The 18,902-nt window shown below is 38.7% G+C and overlaps 1 long non-coding RNA gene across 24 annotated transcripts in view; it reads right to left on the bottom strand.

Annotated features, from left to right (window-relative positions):
• The window catches only part of LOC144381380 (uncharacterized), a 340,649-nt gene that overhangs the window by 56,313 nt on the left and 265,434 nt on the right, over positions 1 to 18,902 (bottom strand). For all 24 annotated transcript variants that reach the window (XR_013446496.1, XR_013446486.1, XR_013446495.1 and 21 more), the window contains one exon: positions 6,120 to 6,278. This is a non-coding gene — a long non-coding RNA (uncharacterized LOC144381380). The remainder of the gene's footprint in view (positions 1 to 6,119; positions 6,279 to 18,902) is intronic.

An 18,902-nucleotide genomic window follows, 5' to 3' on the forward strand; every position in this document is an offset into this window, starting at 1 on the left:
TTCAGAGGTACAGGTCTGTGATTCAACAGTCTTACACAATTCACAGCGCTCACCATAGCATATACCCTCCCCAATGTCTATCACCCAGCCACTGCATACCTCCCACCCCCCACCACTCCAGCAACCCTCAGTTTGTTTTGTGAGATTAAGAATTCCTCATATCAGTGAGATCATATGATACATGTCTTTCTCTGATTGACTTATTTCGCTCAGCATAATACCCTCCAGTTCCATCCACATCGTTGCGAAAGGCAAGATTTCATTCCTTTTGATGGCTGCATAATATTCCATTGTATATATATACCACATCTTCTTTATCCTTTCATCTGTCGATGGACACCTTGACTCTTTCCACAGTTTGGCTATTGTGGACATTGCCGCTATAAACATCAGGGTGCACATACCCTTTCGGGTCCCTACATTTGTATCTTTGGGGTAAATACCCAGTAGTGCAATTCCTGGGTTGTAGGGTAGCTCTGTTTTCAACTTTTTGAGGAACCTGAGGGAGGCTTTTTCTTAATCACACCAAAGTGCTATATGAGAGAATGGGATCTTGGGTTTAAGGTAAAGGGACCAGAATGAATAGAAAAAGATATTGCTGAGACCAGTTTCATGGACAATGCCCCAAACATATCCACCCCCCAGTCTGCATTGTGTCCTTTTAATATTATCTTCTCTTTATTTTCTCTGAGTTGTTTTTGAGCATCATATCCAGTCTTGCTGTTTGGGCCTTCCTTCTCACACTCTACTTGGCTGGTACAGTTTAAAGGGACCTAAAAGGGAACAGGCGCACACTCTTGTCTTAAACACGACTGACGCAACCATCTGTCAGGCGCCAAGGGCGTCTGGAAGAGATTGAGCTTCCTGCTCATCTGGCCAACTGGTGGACTGCAGGACCCTAATAATTACATTATCGAAGTGGAAGCATCATCCACTGGATGAAACTTTAGACATTACTTATGGATGAAATGAGGTCAAAAGAGGTCAGGAGAGACAAGCGATGAGCTGGCCGTGACAGCTGTCCAGGCGGCCCCTGAGACGCGTCACCCCTGCATCAGAGCTGGGGCTGTGTCTTCTCACGAAGAAGGGCTGCTGTCGACCCCAGCCACTTCCGCTGCGGCGTTTCAAGCCGAGGCAGGTCTCCCCGCAACAGCCCTCTCCTGGAGGAGGACGTAGGAATAGCAAGTACAGCCTGCTTCTGAAATAACGAGAGCCTTAACCTCATGTCTGTGCTCTTCTTGTGAGCTTTTCCGCCAGGGTGAGAGCTCCGCGGGAGCAGCTCGTCGCACTGTGGTCAGTCGGCAAGCGTCCGACTCAGAGAAAGCGAGCGTGCGGGCAGGAGTGAGTGGGCAGCTCGAGGACCGCCAGGTACATGCAGGCTGAGGCAGAGAGTTGGGGAGACAGCTTTTTAAGAACAGGTGTCACGGAAGGAAAACTTTAAGTATGAATCTTTGTACAGTCAAATGAAAAGGCCCACTCCTGCGAATGACAGTTCACCGCTGTCTGCCTAGCTTTCTGGAGAAGTATGGAGTGAAGAGGTTCACTGGGAGACTTATGACAGGATTTAGTCTATCTTAATACACATGAAGACCACAAATGAAACCTTAAAACAAGATTGCGGTCTTTGATAAATTGCCCCTTACCTAGGGCCAGAAATGTTAATAAAGAGAAGAAATTTAGATACTTAATTTTATCACTCATTTCTATTTTTCTTGCACAAGAAAATAGTATACGAGCTTGAGAATTAGTCTCTCCATTAAAAGTGTTGCAAAGCTCCCCCCCTTTTTTAAAAATTTTTATTTATTTATTTGACAGAGAGAGACACAGCAAGAGAGGGAACACAAGCAGGGGGAGTGGGAGAAGGAGAAGTAGGCTTCCCGTGGAGCAGGGAGCCCAATGTGGGGCTCGATCCCAGGACCCGGGGGTCATGACCTGAGCCAAAGGCAGATGCTTAACGCCTGAGCCACCCAGGCACCCACAAAGCCCCCTTTTACTTTCACCTTGAATATTGTCCCAATAACAACCACCATGTATAGAAGGAAACACAAATATAATACACACATTCTATGTGGAAAATAATTATTAATATTAACCTCAAGGAGCTAAAGGTTAAAAAGAGCAGAGTTCCCATTCTCAAGTACAATAAATCAGTCCAATTTGGAGTCAAGGTTGTAAAAACATGTCTAGAGTTTTTTACTGTAAACACAATGAGATCAAGAAAGTTTCCCTCTGGAGAAGCAAAAAAATGCACTTCTAAATTGCAAGCACTTCCGGCATATTGCTCGATGCCAAACGCAGCTTCCTTCTGTTGCACTTTATATTAATGCCATTCTTTTCACAGATGAAAGTTTCATTACAAAAAAAAAAAAAAAGGATACAGGACTTATGTAGCTAGTACAGGAGTGATGGCTAGGAGGGATAGCAATAGTTTATGTGGTCTGGGAATTCTCTTCTATGTCACCAACTCCCCCTTCTGTGAGTGTAGCAAAATAATTGGCCAACATAATTAAATATGAATCCACATAACTTCAGACTCTGAACGTGTGATCAGTCCTTTGATAGGCTAAAAGAGGTGCTTCACCCAGCCCTGTATTCCAAAAGCAAAGTGAAAAAGCCTGTACGTTCTTTGATTTGTGAAAAGATACCTCTGCTGTAAATAAGAAGCACATACATGACATTTCCGTGGGAAGACATCTGAAACCTTAGCATGTATTTATCACAAATGCAGTGGGGACATGATAATACATTACAGTCCTTCAGGCCCAGGCTTCCCTACCAGCACTCCTATATTCTGGAAAGAAAGACGTTTTCAGCTTATTTGGGAGATAGTGGTACCACGGAACTAAAATAAAACAAACAATCAAAAAAAAAAAAAAAAACCACACCCCAAAATGTAATGGTGATCAGCAGTTAGAAAATGAATCAATAATATTTACTGAAGACCTATGGTAGGCAGAGCTCTTTACCAGGGACCAGGAAGAGGTATAAATAAAGTGGCAAATAGATTTCCTTCCCTCAAAGGATCTACAGTCAAATGGAAGAAACATATGTAAACAAAGGCATGTGAATGTATACACAGCACGTGAATCTTAAAAACTCAGAGCATGCAAAACCAATTACAACCAAACACACACGCTTTTGTGCAAAGCACCTCGCTGACAGGCCGATTTCATTTGAGGCAGCCTTGAAACTTGGACTGCCAGCTTCAGCAACAGCTGGATGACACTTAGTGTCCGCGATATAAACGTATTTATTTTCCGTCAAAGCATTGATTTATTGTGAGATAGGCCAGGAGTTACAGTTTGATGACATCATAAAGGCTTAATAAAATTAATCCAATCTTGATTTGCTCACCCTTCCACTGCTTGCTTTCAACAGGCTGAATTTTGTGTTAGCTAAAAAGAAAAGGAGGTAGTGTGTAGACTTTTAACATGCAATATTTAAATCATGTACCCGAAAGATGATTTTTTTAGGTTAATAGAAGGAAATGTGACATCTCTCTGCTAATTTAGAGATTTTAAATTTAGAAGGCAAAAAATGAGAAGGCATTTTACCAGATTTTCCCTCTTACTTTAAGAATCACTAACAGAAACTATCATCGTAAATTTACTATCATCTTAATATTTAGCATTTTAGTATAAGAAAAAAACATCTGATTATAATAATTTCTCATAGAAAATTCTAACATTCACAACCAAATCTTACAAATATTCAAAAGGAATAAGCAGAAGCCCTACCTGAGTATAGAAATACTGGCTGCTATTTTTAATAAAGACTTAATCCATAAAACAGCAATGATACAATCAATGGCAGGATTACAGGCAGGAACATAAGTACAGTAAAAAATTACTGATCACTACATTTGGTTTAAGAGATTAGGGAGACAAGTTATTTTTTAACAGGATTCTCTGTCTAAACAACTATACTTACAGCTATACAAGTGAATGGTCAAACAAGTTAATCACAATTTTGATATCTATGAGTTATCACTACTTTGAGAAGCAGCGTCACTGATTTAAATGATAAAAGCATTATTTCAAATCCATCTGTGCCATAAATGACTTGGTTCTTTGGAATCTTCAGCGTTTTGATAGGATCTATGGGGATATTATGAGAAATAATATGCACCAGAAAGAGCCCAAAACACAGAGAATAAAAGGATCTCTACAGCCCAGGTAAAACTGACATATATAAATTGCCTATTTATATAAATTCTATTAATTATAAAATTCACTTGTGATATTTATGTAATATCATAATAATAACTGGTATATAAAATTATAAACCTGAAACTCTTGAAATATCCTCTGAATCATCATTTTGGAGATAGCTTACATGTATTTTATTTGCTTACATATATCCATTCACACCAATCTGCTGTCCAAAAAAAAGGGTGGAGAGTTTGATGGTATACCATAAAACATACACGCGTGCGTGCACGCGCGCACACACACACATCCTAAAATAAAGATAAGTTACTTCGTGCAGTAGAGATCCTTTACTTTTTAAAAAATTTCTTGTTTGGAACTGTGGGAATTGTAGAGAAACATGACAGATGCCATCAGAATGGGATAGAGCAGAGAGGTCTCTGGTCATGGAGTCCGGGACCCCAGTTCCAGTCCTGGGGAGGGGGTGGGGGAGTTGTGCGTCTGTTTCTGGTCTGTACAAGGCAGAAGCTCACCTCAGCTCCCACTGCTGACCTTCCAGTAATCTCATTAGGGGACTGAAAGAAACCCTTCTCTGACACATCCCACACATGTTGCAGGTAGAGCAGAGGCTAAAGATGCTAAAACCAAACTGAACAGCCATGATAAATTCCTGGGGGCGTTGCTTTAATGAGGGGTCTGAAGCTGAAAAGCAGAAATTCTGAAATTCTGCGTTTGGACTACTAAAAGTCAGGTCCTGAAATCATGCTATCATCATCCTTTCATCTGCACCAGAAGCAACAATTCATTGTAAAATCATGCATAAAATGCATTTTGTTTTAATTGACTTTGAACATGTTAATAGACTAACTTCAACACATCAAAATTTATTTGCACACACACTTATAAATCTTGACACATGACAGATTTTTCATGTTATATAATCTGTTTTATATCTGTTTCCTAATATGTCACTTTCTTACGCTTTAGAAGCTACTTAAGTATCTTCCAAATAGGTTACACAGTGGTGGGGGTGGGGGAAGAAGTGTACCTTGGTTATTTTTTATAAAACTGGTGAAACAGAGCAGTCTGCAGATTCCCTCCAGTGTGACAGGTGTTTGTGTTAGGCAGGATAAGAATTATGCCAAGCCCGGTAAACACCAAGGAGCTGTGGGACAGCAGCTTGAAATGCTGGAGAAAGTTGGGTTCCAGCTGAGAATGTTGCACCTTTAATTTCTTGTGGTTGAATAGGATGGGGTGAAAAACTATAATTAGAAATTATGCGGGATACAAAAAGAAAAGCAACTTCTGTGTCATAAAAGCAACGTGGGTTCTACCTGGTCCCTTTTGGGCTAAGTAAGCTGTTTGATCAGCTTCCTCAGTCTCTGTGGATGTCCTTATATGAGTCTAATTGAAGGACTCCTGTTCTCTTTTTATTTTTGCTCTATGAAAAATGTATCGGAGATGTCTCATAATGAACTTTGATATGGTGAAATGATAATAATGTCCTAATTATATATAAAAATGTAATTACACTTGCTTCTATTATAGAAAAACTCCCTTTATAATGAAGTGTTATGTTGGAAAAAGATTTTCATTATAGGCAGACTCCTTTACTTGTTAATTTGAGCTCTGATTCATCACTTTAATATTAAAAAAATTCTTTGTAAGTTACTTTTGATGTGTCTCATTTATGGTTCATTTCACTTCTTGGGCACCACCAGGAGCCCAAATCCAAACTTCTTTGAAAGACACTTAAAAATACATCTTTCATAAGGAATTCTTCTTTCTATGTGGTGGAACAGCAGTAGTCAAGAAAAATATTACTGATCTTCTCATCTACTTGAGCTCTGAAAACTTTTGTTTTGAAATTTAGAAACAAAAATATATATATGGCTTCTGAGATATTTAAAAATCTGTCATGCATAAGGTAGTAGTATATAGACTATTTGAAAATAGAGTTTAGCCAATTACCAATTACACAGGTGACTTCGTGGCGTTCAAACAATATGACTTCTTTCCTACTCCTTTTGGGATGGCTCAAAGCATCATTCTCACCAAATCAAGTGCAAAATTGAGGAGGGTCACAAATCCGTCTTCTTTGCCCTTTGCCCTAACAAATCTGGTCAGAGTCTGTAGGAAAAATAATTAAATGGTTAAAATTAGTTTTGAGGTATTCAATCATTCAACTGAATCTGTCTACCACCATCATGGGGGATGAATATTTCATTATTAACACTATAAAAAAAGAGATTAAGCTATAAACTGTCCAAACAAACAGGAAAACATAATTGAAACAAAGACTGTCCAAAGTGTTGCAAGAAAAATCCAAAAATTAACCTACAACTACCACAGAGTATTACATTTATTTTAAGGCATCCACTTTCAGATTTTAAGAAAGATTAATTTATTTAAAAAGTGAGTTCCTTATAGTGTGGTGGGTCCTTAAGGAGTGAGACTATGATTTAAATAGGTCTGACTTTTATAACATTGGAATCACTACCTATTTCTATTATTCTATACTCTGTAAGTAGAACAGGAATCTTGAAAACTGTAGAGAATTCCAACTTCTTTTATAACCTCTTTCTGAATACGGTGACTGTAGGAATTTCACTAAAACTTTAGTTATGAGACTTTAAAGGAGTCGTATTTGATTGCTCCCTCTCCACTGTCCTGACCCAACATCCAGTCAGTAATGAATCTTTTTGATTCTACCTCCTACGTATTTCTCAAATCCACTGCATCCCATCCCTCGCCTCCCAGACTAAACCACCGCCATATCTCACTTGGATACCTGCAATGGCCTCCAGTCTCTTTGCTTCCTCCCCAATCTATTCTCCATGTATCAGTTGATGATCTCATAAATTGTAAACCAAGCCATGCCACTTCCTTGCATAAATCCTTTCCATGGTTTCCCTGGGCACTCAGAATAAAATCCAATTTCCTTACATGGCACAGGAGGCTGGAGATGATCTGATTCCTGCATACTCCTCCTACTTTACCTCCTGCCACTCCCCTTCGCACACTCAACTGCTCTCAGACACACTGGCAGCCCCTTAAACACACCACACCCTGCTGCCTCTGCCTGAAGTGCTCTTTGCCAAATGTAACATGACTGGACTCTTTCACGTCTCAGTTTCAATGTCACTGAAATGCCTGGCAGCCTATCTGAACAGGGTCCAACTTCGGCTGTTTTCTCTCCCAACATCTTATTTCCTCTTTCACTCTACCTCCCCTAATTGTCACTCATTTAGGCACTTGTTTCACTTCTGTATCCTTCATAAGATGAGGCTTGGAAGAACAAGAGTCACGTACTGTCCCAAACCACATCCACTCTCCCAACTCTTGCCTCCCAGAATCTAACCCTCCTTGTTCTCCCGAGCTTACTAGACACAGCCACACCACTGGGTTCCTGCTCATGCTCTTCTCTCTGTGGAAAGCCTTCCTGACAATCTGCAGACTTTCAAAATCTTTCCTGTCTTTCCCCTCAAATGCCACCTCATCCCAGAAGGCTTCTTCGAGTCCCATATTAGAATTACCTTATTGTTGAGTTTCAGCACCACTTTATTTAGAGTATGAATCCCATCATAGTTTGCACCAAGGTTAGTTGTATATAGGTCTGTCACCTTCACAACCATACTTCTGATTGTTTGGGGTATTTCTCTTAGTATGAGGTTTTCAATTTTTAAACAACATTTAATTGATACCCTCCCTTCACCTCCTTTCAGCAAATAAATTGTATGACTTAAGAGACAAAGGATAATTCCACTTATTAAACAAAACTGGTAAATAAGTCAAAGGTTTTCTATATCAGAATTTTCATAAAAATCTCTAAAATCATTGCTATTTGTCAGACTTTAACAATAAGCAAGTTAACAGTAAAATAACTAAAATGCCTATTTGGCAAATAATGGCAACTAAAGGAGAACAACCATGTTTCCTCCTTTACACTTTTACTTTTAACCAAATGAAAATGGAAAACGAGTCAACAGGCCGTTCTAATGTGGATGATTTCGTAAGAATGTAAATATGATGATGTCTCAGATATAACAACATGGACTCATGAGTCCCAAAAGGAAACACAGTGCTTAATATTAACAGAAGGAAGACATAGCCAAAAACACCCACTGATTTTCAAAAACAATTTTATACAACTAATTTTTGGAATTATTTGGTAAAAGGTAAATATGAGTAACTGACCTATTTTAATTCCCCTCAAAAGGATAGGTATAACAAGTAATGATGATACATTAAACTCAAAAGAGTGGGATTTCAGAATTGACAAAGTCCCTCTTGGGTTTTTGGATGTTTTGAGGTTTTCATTACTCTACTTGTAAGATCTTTCAAGTTGTCTCATTTTAAATGTTAAAAAGGATGAAAAAAATGTATATATGAATCATCTCTGAAAATATTTTTCAAAGAACATTATTAGTACTGGAAATTCCCTCTCAAAATATCTCTATTTCTTTTTTTTTTTTAATCTTAGCCATGTCTCCTTTCCCACTAAACTATTTCATATTTATTCCCTTTCGATAACTAACATTTGAATCTAAAAGATAAAATCTAAAGGAACACCAGATAGGGTGTTTCTGAAAGAGTCACATTCAGCTGCATACAACAGAAAATCCAAACTGAATTGGCTAAGAAAAGACAGAGGTTTATTTTTCTCCCATATGAAAAAAGTTGGGGGCCAGGCACTCAAGGCTAACACCGAGTCACCCTAGTCAACCGGGACTCTGCCTTGTCTAGATTTGTGCACCATTCTTACTCACAGCTTTTATTCTCAAGATTGACACATGGCGCAACATGGCTGCTGGAGCTCTAGCCTAACGACCACAATTCAGGCAAGAAAAAAAAAAAAAGAAGGCGAGGAAAGGCAAAAGATCATGTCTTCTAGCTGCGTCGATTCCCTTAAGGAGATTTCCCAGAAATCTTGCCAACGTCTTAATGTCTTCTGCCTATATCTCAATAACCACCCTTACCTGTTAAAAAACAAAAGAAAACAAAACAAACAAGCAAAAAAACCCACCAAGAAATGTAGTCTTTTATTTAGGCACAATATGGTTTGGAATAAAATCATGACTTTGTTAGTAAGGAATGAAGGAAGAATGGATATTGGAAAAGCCACCTACTGTAATCCTGAAAGGACATATCTACTTGAAGATAAACATTTCTGACCTTATCTTATGCCCTCTCCCATGGACTTGCTATGACCCAACCAATAGAGCTTCATGGTAGGGCCCAGGACACTGCAGAATCCCTGTAATTGCTTTCATCCTTCATGGAAAGGCCTGTCCTCTGACTTATTCCATTGGCTGGCTCCTTCTCATTTTCAGACCTCTTCTCTGCTAAAACGCCACCTCACAAGACTGTCCTCACAACTCTGGTCTGCCGGAGTCTCCTTTCCCAACCCCAATACTCTCCCCACGACACCCTATTATATCCTCCAAAGCACTTAACACAATGAGCAATCGCTGCCTTTAAATATTTGTTTAATAGTTTATTATATGTAAATGCCCAAAGAGAGCATTAAACTCATGAGAACAGGGGTCAGTCTTGATCACCATTCTGTCCCCAGAACCCAAACTCATGCCTGTCACACTATGGGGTTCAATAAATCCTTATTAAACAAATGGGGGAAAACACCAAAGAAATTGGTAAATAAATATTTTGACAAATTGGTAAAAATTCAGCTAGTAAATAAAAATATCACTTTACCAACATTTTTGTTTTGTGGGACCAATTAAACCCCAAATCCCCTCCTGTAGTTATGATTTGTATGAGTCATAAGAATCAGCTTTCGTGTGTGGCAACCTAAGGGCAGTCCAGTTGGCTGGAATCGTTCTGCTGGGCCCAAGATTTTATCTCCTTCTGCATAACATGATAGGAAAGCTGACTTCCTCTACAAGCTTTGCTTTGGAAATCTCCTAGGAAAGCCTCTGTGAGCACACAGTCTTCTTCAAAGGCTTCTCGGAAGAGCCTAAGCAGACCACTCATGTATCTTTTTTTGTCCTTTTAATAGATTAGAAGTTTATGGAGAAAGTGATTCTAAAGCTTCTTTTTACCTTAGTATTTTACCTAGCATTCTTAGGACATAAATGGAAGGACTTAAGAAATGAAGAAAGAGAAGGCAAGAGGGAGAGAGGAAGAGAAAAAAGAGGAAGAAAGAGAGATGAAATGAGCAATTGGACCCTTTAGTGGCAAAGGAGAACTTGTCATTGTGGCCGACTGAGTCCCAGTCTGTTGAGAATTGCTAGAAGACATTTTAGTATCTAATTCTTCAAGTAGCTCATTAGGGTGATGAAAAGCCCACGATGAAGGGACAGTGCCATGTTTGAAGAGCCAGGGTTCCTGTTGTCCTGAATTATTAAGTAGTCAATATTCAGTGGGCCACTGCATGCCTGCCTGCCTGTCTTCAGCAGGTGGTGCCCCTCTGCCTTTCTCTAGAAAGCAGCTGTGTCCTCCCAGCTCCCCCAGAGCTTGCAAGAGCCATTTGTTTCATTTAAGACAGACACTGTCATTATTTTGTGCAAAACTTCACAGAAATATTTCCTCCTAAATGCTTGAACCATCTGAGTAGCACGGGGCAGGCTACTGGCTTCATTAATAATGCATCCATGCTTATCAATAGGTTTAGACAACTGGTATTTAGAAGTTTCTTCAGAAGGAGTGGGATGGATTTTTTTTTCACACCAGTTAGCTTCATTCTGTCAGTTCCTTGATGTTGACATTACATCCAACTATGTTCTGAAAACCAAAGGTGCTAAAACTGTCTGGGCTGTTCTCTCTTGCTTTGGAGTGCTTCTTGACACAGCTAAGTCATAGTGGTTGGCCTTTGCCCATTTCTGCCCTTCCTTTCAAGTGTACTCTAAAGGGAAAAATATTTCCAATCACTTCACTTGAAACCTTACTACAGGGTGGCTCCTCACCCTAGGTTAATTCAGGCTGGTTCTTGTTTGTACCCTGCTCTGGTCCTCCTATGTTTCAGTAGAAAACAGTAGAAGTGAACTCTGTGGACATGTATCCTGTGCTTGAAAAGTCACACAACCATTTTTGGATCACTTACAGTTCACAGAAGAAATAATACAACTTCTGGAGTTTGGGATGAGAAAGGCCACGGCAAAGTTCAATCTACTGGTTTGTTTGCAACCTGTCTGTACCCTGCCAAAAAGCAATGCCAAAAGTAATGAAGACACTCTGAAGTCCTATAAGGTATCAATGACAGAAAGAAAAGCCATGTAAGAGCAATTAAAACATTATTTTTTTTCAAGGCTGGAGCATGAAATATATCAATGTAGGAATTTCTTTTCAGAATGATTTCTCAAGATTTCCTTTATAAAGCTCATGTTATCATTGCTGCTTATTAAAATATATAGCTATCTGAGTGAAACTGACAGAGCTAGTGTCAGAGTCCCATTTTTAACGGAGAAATTATATAGCAGGAAGTTTAAGAATTTTTTCCTAGAGCCATACATACAAAAGGACAATATGCATAAAATCACACACACACACAGACACACACACACACACCCCTACACACACACACACACATGCACACAGACGATGTGAAGGTAAAACTCAAATTGCACATACGAATTCATTAACAATTCTTTACTATGCTGTATTTTTCAAGATAGGGAAGATTGAGACAATTTCCCTTTCTAGGCACTCATATCCTGTGGCTGAAAATGAGTGATTATGCAGTTATCCAAAGTAGTGAGAATTCTGAGCTGAAAGTATTCTATATGTGCAGAAAAGTGAATTGAGTTGGGTCATATGCCATCAACCACTGTCAGCCTGAATTTAACCCAAAATAGGAAAGATGCCTGAGGGTTGTTTGTTCATGAGGCAAAGCAGGATGTTTGGAGCCAATGGGTAGGTCAAAGAATTGTTTGCCTGGCACTGTGTGATGTCCTCTTTTCAGGTTTTGTGGCGTATCAATGTGAACCAGCCACAGAAGACCCATCAGACAGAGGAAAAACTTTTCTGGCTTAACTGAATGCTTTCCTTTGCTTTAGAATCTGCCTCTGACGCCTTTGTTAATTAATTTGTGATTTCATAGCCGAGCCAATATATCTTTGGCTCACTGATGAGAATAAAGTTTCTGTTTATTTTAAACTGTCTAATATATTAAAATAGTGTGTCTGGGGAGCATTTTAGCATATACACATATATTTGAAATATACAACTGTGTATATAACTATATATAAGTATTTATAACTATATATAGCTACAACTATATATATAACTATATATACAGTTTTTCAAAAGTTTTGGTTGACCCAAAGCAAAATATTTGGAATTTAAATTTCCAAAGGCATTAAAATAAATGTATTTACTGAGCACAACAACTCATGTAAAAGCGGCATTTCAGGGGCGCCTGGGTGGCTCAGTCAGTGGGGTGTCTGCTTTCAGCTCATGATCTCAAGGTCCTGGGATGGAGCCCCATGTTGGGTTCCCCGCTCAGTGCACAGTCTGCTTGAGATTTTCTCCCTCTCCCTCTGCCCTCCCCCTGCACTCTCTTTCTCTCTCTCAAATAAATAGAGAAAATCTTTAAAAAAAATAAAAGTGATATTTCAGTATTGCCATGGTGAAACTGACTAGTAAATTAGGTTCAATTTTTGCAGTTTTAGACAAAAATTTTTAAAAAGAGAGAAAGAAAATTTTACTAGTAATTTACTCCTTTTTTTTTTCAACGGGGAATTGAACTTAAGAATTTAACACAATTTAAAAATTGAAATTTTACTTCTGTCTATATGATTGTTCATGAACTGACATCAATTTCTTCTGCCAATTTTACCTCTTTTTTCCTGACAAGAATACCACTCCTCCTCTGACAGAGGAATCACTTGGAACACATGCTCTTTGTCACTATTTGTGTAGTAGAATGAATTTATATTAGCAGATAACACAAGAGTTTCCCTGTTTAGGAAAATTCCAGGATGGATAGTGGCCTTGAGTGAGGAAGTTGGGTCCTAACTTAATTCAAGAGAATGGTCTGGAGGAGAGGAAAGAATAGTAAAACAACAAGTAAATGAACTGTTCCATTTACAAAGTTAATGATTATTGAAGATGGGAGTAGAACGAAGAGAAAGGAGAACAAAAGAGAACCAAAAGAGAGACTAGGATAAGCAGCATGTTGGGAAGCTGGATCCAACAGAGAAATGACTGGGGAAAGATTAAGGGGGCTGAGTACTCATAGACACTATTAGGAGCAGGATTTTCTAGTAACAATTGAAAGGTGTTGCCTGTGTCCACATGAACCCTCTCTGGCTCTAACCCATCAGCAAACCTGCTCCACCCCAAGTCTGGCATTCGTATTTTGGTCAGTAAAAGAGTCAGGGAGTTGTTCACCATGGTGCAGAATGGCACACTGGGATAACTGGATGATCCAGGAACCTGGGACCAGTGGAGAGTGGCTAATCCCAACCATCCTCACCCACCCCAAACCATCCCACAAGGATACTCAGAGGTTCTCAGGGAAACCAGGTTTTCCAACTGCAGACGAGATGGAAATTTGAGCCAATTTTCTTTGTATCACGAAAGCCTGGATGACCTGTGCTAATACCTGGCTTTTATTTGATTTTATAGGGTCATAGTGTTCTCTGATAATTTCTGTAGACTTGGAGGTTTCTATTAAGATTTTTACTAACTGTAGACACTTATATGCCTAAAATACCAGAGTCATTTACTCATTGAGAACGTGCAGCTCACAGAAGGTGATAAGCCATGTATACATGAAATTATAGCAAACCACAAGTCATCAGGTATGTGTAAATCCATACATTACATTTTAAAATTAATATAGTAAGTCAAAAATTGTGCTGTGCAATTAAAATGGGCAAGTAAAGAAGTTGGCAGTAAAAAGTATAGTAAACTCTATTCCTATTGTCACTGCTCATTATCACTTATTAGACTTTGGTAAAAGCCTCTTGGCTCCCTGTCTTCAGTGCTCTCATCACTAAAAGTTATTCTTTACTTTGTTACTAAATTAATCATAATGAGGAAGAGTCCTGTCTGGCACAATGCCTGGCACGGGATAGGGTTTCAAGAAACACTTGTTAAATGAACAAATCAATCAGTGATTCTTTTCTATCCTACACACAAATTTCAGTGTCTCATTATTTCCTATTTATCTTTCTAATACTATATCTCATCATACCTCATTACTGTTTATAATGTTTCTATGTTCTGGCCCCACTCCCATTCTTATCTCTTATTCTATGCTCTTCCTTCATTCGATGTGCCCTTTTCCCCATTCCAGGAGTTTGCTTTATCGCTCTTTCAAAGCCCTTCCAACTATCAATAGCTCTTTCTCTCTGAACATCCCAGCAAGAAATAATAACTCTTCTTCCCATCTTCCATACAAATTTACCTTCACCTTCCTATCACACTAATTATTGTTTACTGGATAGTACACTAATTTGTGCCCAGCATATCTGTACAGTATAAAGGTCAGGGTACTTTGATACAGACAACAGAACCCACTCCAGCTAGCTTACATAAAATGGGATTTATCACAGGTTATTACATAGGTTATAGAATTACTGGGAGGACCAGGGAATCAAGCTTAGGTCATTCGATATGTAGCAATAATGCAACCAAAAGAACCATTTAACTTTATCAAGAGAACTGTTTGCCCAAAGATTCCATTCGTACTGCCTCCATTCATGGTACCTACAAGACCAGGGACAAAACATAGAGTCTAAAATCTCAGATGCCTTGGGAAAACCAAATGCTTCTGCCATAATCAGTCCCCCTACTGTGACCCCAAGCTCATGTTGCTACTTCTATTTTCAAAGTCTTATGCCCACTTAGCAGTGGCCACATGGAATTGTAGCTACAGGGGAGTCTGAGAAATGTTATTTCTAGGTGCCCACACTCTACAGTCCAGAAAGGCATGACAGAAGTGGGTCAGAGCAGATTGATCCAGTCTATGGGATCTACCGCATTTAGTAGGCAGACTGAGAGCATAACTCATGGCTGATCATCTTTGTATTTTCCACTTGCCTATAGGCAGTGCTCAATGACTATGTGTCAAATAAATTATTACATGAGTGAATATATATCACGTGTACAGTATGCAAGGCAAAGGAGAGTTAAGAAAGGGGAACTGGAGCTGGTAAAAACTTTGATGTTGCCTTTTCAGAACTCTTTTATTTAAATCACCAAACTATCATCCTTTAAAATAAGCTCCTTAATTTACCAAACACTATGAAGAAGAAGCAGGTGTCAGAGAAAGAGGATCCTAACCACTAACTGCCTCCTTCTTCTTTCACCACTAATGAAAAATGGCTTCGGATGTCCTTGCACTGCAAGTAAAATTACAATTTGTTCATTTTTCCTCCCAAATAAAGAACAAATAAAAAGATAGTGTTTTTTCAGAAAGTTTATAGGCCAAGAATAAAACCTTAAACAACTGATGATATGCATATCCCCCAGACACATAAATCACTGAAAAAACTTGTCTTATTTCTCCTATTAAAAAAATCTACCTAAGAGAGCCACCTCAAGTGCCAATTTCACTTCATTTGCAGGTTAGAAACACAGATTTTGGTAACATTCTTAACAGGTCACCCTCCAAAAAAAAAAAAAAAATCCAAGAAAGCAAAGTAATGTGTGTTTTATATTAATGATCATTTAGACATAAACTATTGATAATTTAAAAGTAAATTAAAAGTCAACAATGTTAAATAGCATTTAGATAACACCGATAAAACCATGAAGGTCATCATTGACCAAGGTGAAGTATTTTATATATTCATAATAAGAGCCATTGAATATTGCCATCCTTAACTCCATGACTACCAACAAGTTTTAGTCCCTCCGCCTTCCCTTCCCTAGTGAATTAGTGACAGACCATCGTGCAACCACCAGAATTATTAAGGGATTCAAAAGTAGCTTCTGGAGTCACATCTAATGGAAATAATGGTGGGCAAAAAGTTCCCAATTTAATGAACACAAATACAGTATTTCGAGAAACCATAAAAATATTTTTTTGCTTAGTGAAATACAGTTTTGTAGGGAAGAGAGAGTGGTAATGTAGCAGTTTTTACAAGCTCTGTGGTAATTCACTGTAGTAGAAAAGATTCTGGAAGAAAGGAAGCTAGCTTTATATCTGCTTACACAAACATGCCATTTCCCCAAACCACTTAAAACTCTATCATCTTCATAATTTTCCTTTGAATTTTCCTATAACTCTGATTGAAGAGACTAGCAATAGAAATCAGTCATCAGGGAAGCAGTGAGATACAGCTATGATTCTAAAGAAAAGAGAGAACAGTTACATTCCATAACACACCATCTGAGGAGCCCTAGGTCACTTGAAATTAAGAACGCACCAATTATAAAGGACGGACTTTCTCTTATGTGCCACAATTTCCTGTACGGTCTGTTTTTGTTGTTTTGGTTTGGTGAAAAAGCTGGCATCTGGGATATAGTACACAGGGACACACACGTGAACATTTAAGATTGTTCTAAAATGTCCACTTAGTGTTATGGAGTTGGACAATGATTGGCTTCTGTTAACTGGCACAAGACCAGAGTCACTAGGACAACTTGCTTCCCAATTCCCTGATGTGTCTGAAAGAGCCAGTGGGAGGGGTGCCTGGGTGGCTCAGTTGGTTGGACCTCCAACTCTTGGGTTTGGCTCAGGGCACCATCTCATGGGTTGTGAGATCAAGCCCTGCTTCGGGCCCTGCGCTCATCCAGGGGTCTGCTTGAGATTCTTTCCCTCTGCCCCTCCCCATTCACGCTCTCTTTCTCTTTCTCTCTCTCTTTCTCTCTAAAATAAATAAGACAATCTTTAAAAGAGCCAGTGGGAGGCTGCCTTGTGGAGGAAGAGAAAGAGGGCAGGAGATGGGAGAGTTTCTGTGGAGTGGACCAAAGTGGGGAACAGGGAAATGCAGGAATTCAGAGTTTAACTGCCTCCTTTGTGCCTGGTCGAGGGAAAGATCTCCCCACTGCCTTCAAACTCCTCGATTAAATGCTTGCACTTTTGCAATGGAGAAGGTAATTCTCCACTAAATGTAACGTTCAACAACTTCACACTTTCTCTTTCTGTGCATTTCCAGGGGTGGTTGTGTACAGTTAAGATAAAAGAATCCAATAACATAAAACTATTTTAATAATTTTTAAAGGAAGTTTAAATGATACACACTCGATCAGGGTCGATGAAAATGGCACTAGTGTCGAAGGGCAACAGGTTGCTAATAAATACAATAGTTTAGGAAAGTGCTGCTTCTGTCATGGAAAAACTATATTCTGGGAAAAATAATACTACTGTAATTCAGTTTTGAAAGCTATTGAGACTTCTTGGATGAAGAATGTAGTTATTAAAGGCAAAAGTACACAATATGTTGTAATGAAATGTTTGTGCTTCACACTTCATTAAATGTTTTGTGGGCCCCTGGGGAAATTCTATCTCTCACACACAGAAATAATGTTTATACATGGTGGTATCACTAGAGGGAGTGCATAGAGCAATGTTCAAAGGAAGAACTTGCTACGATTTCAGTTATGTTCAATTTAAAACATCAAAACAAGACATGTGAAAAAATATGGGTAATATTGATGAAGGAGCACATGAAATTTTGCTGTGACTTTGGTAATCTTTATACCTAATTGAGATGCCATTTTTTCTTTACTTAATTTTAAAATAAAATATTATGGGTTTGGGGGCACCTGGGTGGCTCAGTTGGTTAAGCGTCTGACTTCAGCTTGGGTCGTGCTCTGGGGTCCTGGGATGGAGCCCCTCCTGGAGCTCTGCCTCTCTCCCTCTGCCCTTACCCCAACTCTTGCTCTCTCTCGAGTAAATAAATAAAATCTTTAAAATATATATATTATGGGTTTTGCTTGAAGTATAGGGTGATGGAGGACACCAGATGGTTTGAATTAGTGGAATTAACTGAAAAAACATCAGATTCTAAATTCTGCTGCTAAGTAGAGCCAATATCATCACATTTAGGACTCTGAGATTCAGAAAGTTGGCAGTTTGGGGCCCACTGACTATATTAACTTACAGTATTTTGAAAGTAAAATGTAAAATAGTGGTACAATTGCAAAGAAATTCACAAAAAATAAAATAAAATTCTTGGGAGGTAACAAAGTCCACTCATAGGAAATATATGAAAAACATAATGAGTAACTTCATAAGGTCTCATTACCAAACGATCGTTAATCAAGAAAAGTAAAGTCATGTGAAGAAAAGAAAACTATGGAAGTTCTTGTCTGTTTATACCTGGTTTTGTTTGTTGTATGGACTTTGTCCTCTCAGCAGTGTTTCCTTAAGAGGCACATTCCGTTTGTCTGATCTAAACATACATACATACATACACACAACATTTCTAAGGAAAACAGAATGAGGAAACGTAAAAAGGAATCACATTCAAAGCAACATTAAAGAAAATGGGCTGATGTCCTACAGGCAACCAGGTCTTAAGTACTAACACCAAGATCCTTTAAAAAGTACTCTATGAGATTTCCAAGGAAGCTTTCCCTTGCCTCAAGAATATTTTTTCCCCTGAAGAAGTATGTTAACCTTAATGGCTTTCCCTAGAGCTAGAATTTCAATTAGCTGCTTTACTACCGTGACTCTAGCCACGTAAAAAAGTGGTGACTCTTGAAGAATCTTGTTCTAAGCTATATTCTTCACGTGCACATCTAAGTTGAGTTTAATTTTTTTTTTTTAATTTCCAGGCTCCTGTATAATAACACTAAGATGTTAGTTATAAGAAATGCAAAACTTGAACTTGGAAG

Source organism: Halichoerus grypus, chromosome 3 (genome assembly GCF_964656455.1).
Source record: "Halichoerus grypus chromosome 3, mHalGry1.hap1.1, whole genome shotgun sequence".
Lineage (NCBI taxonomy): Eukaryota > Metazoa > Chordata > Mammalia > Carnivora > Phocidae > Halichoerus > Halichoerus grypus.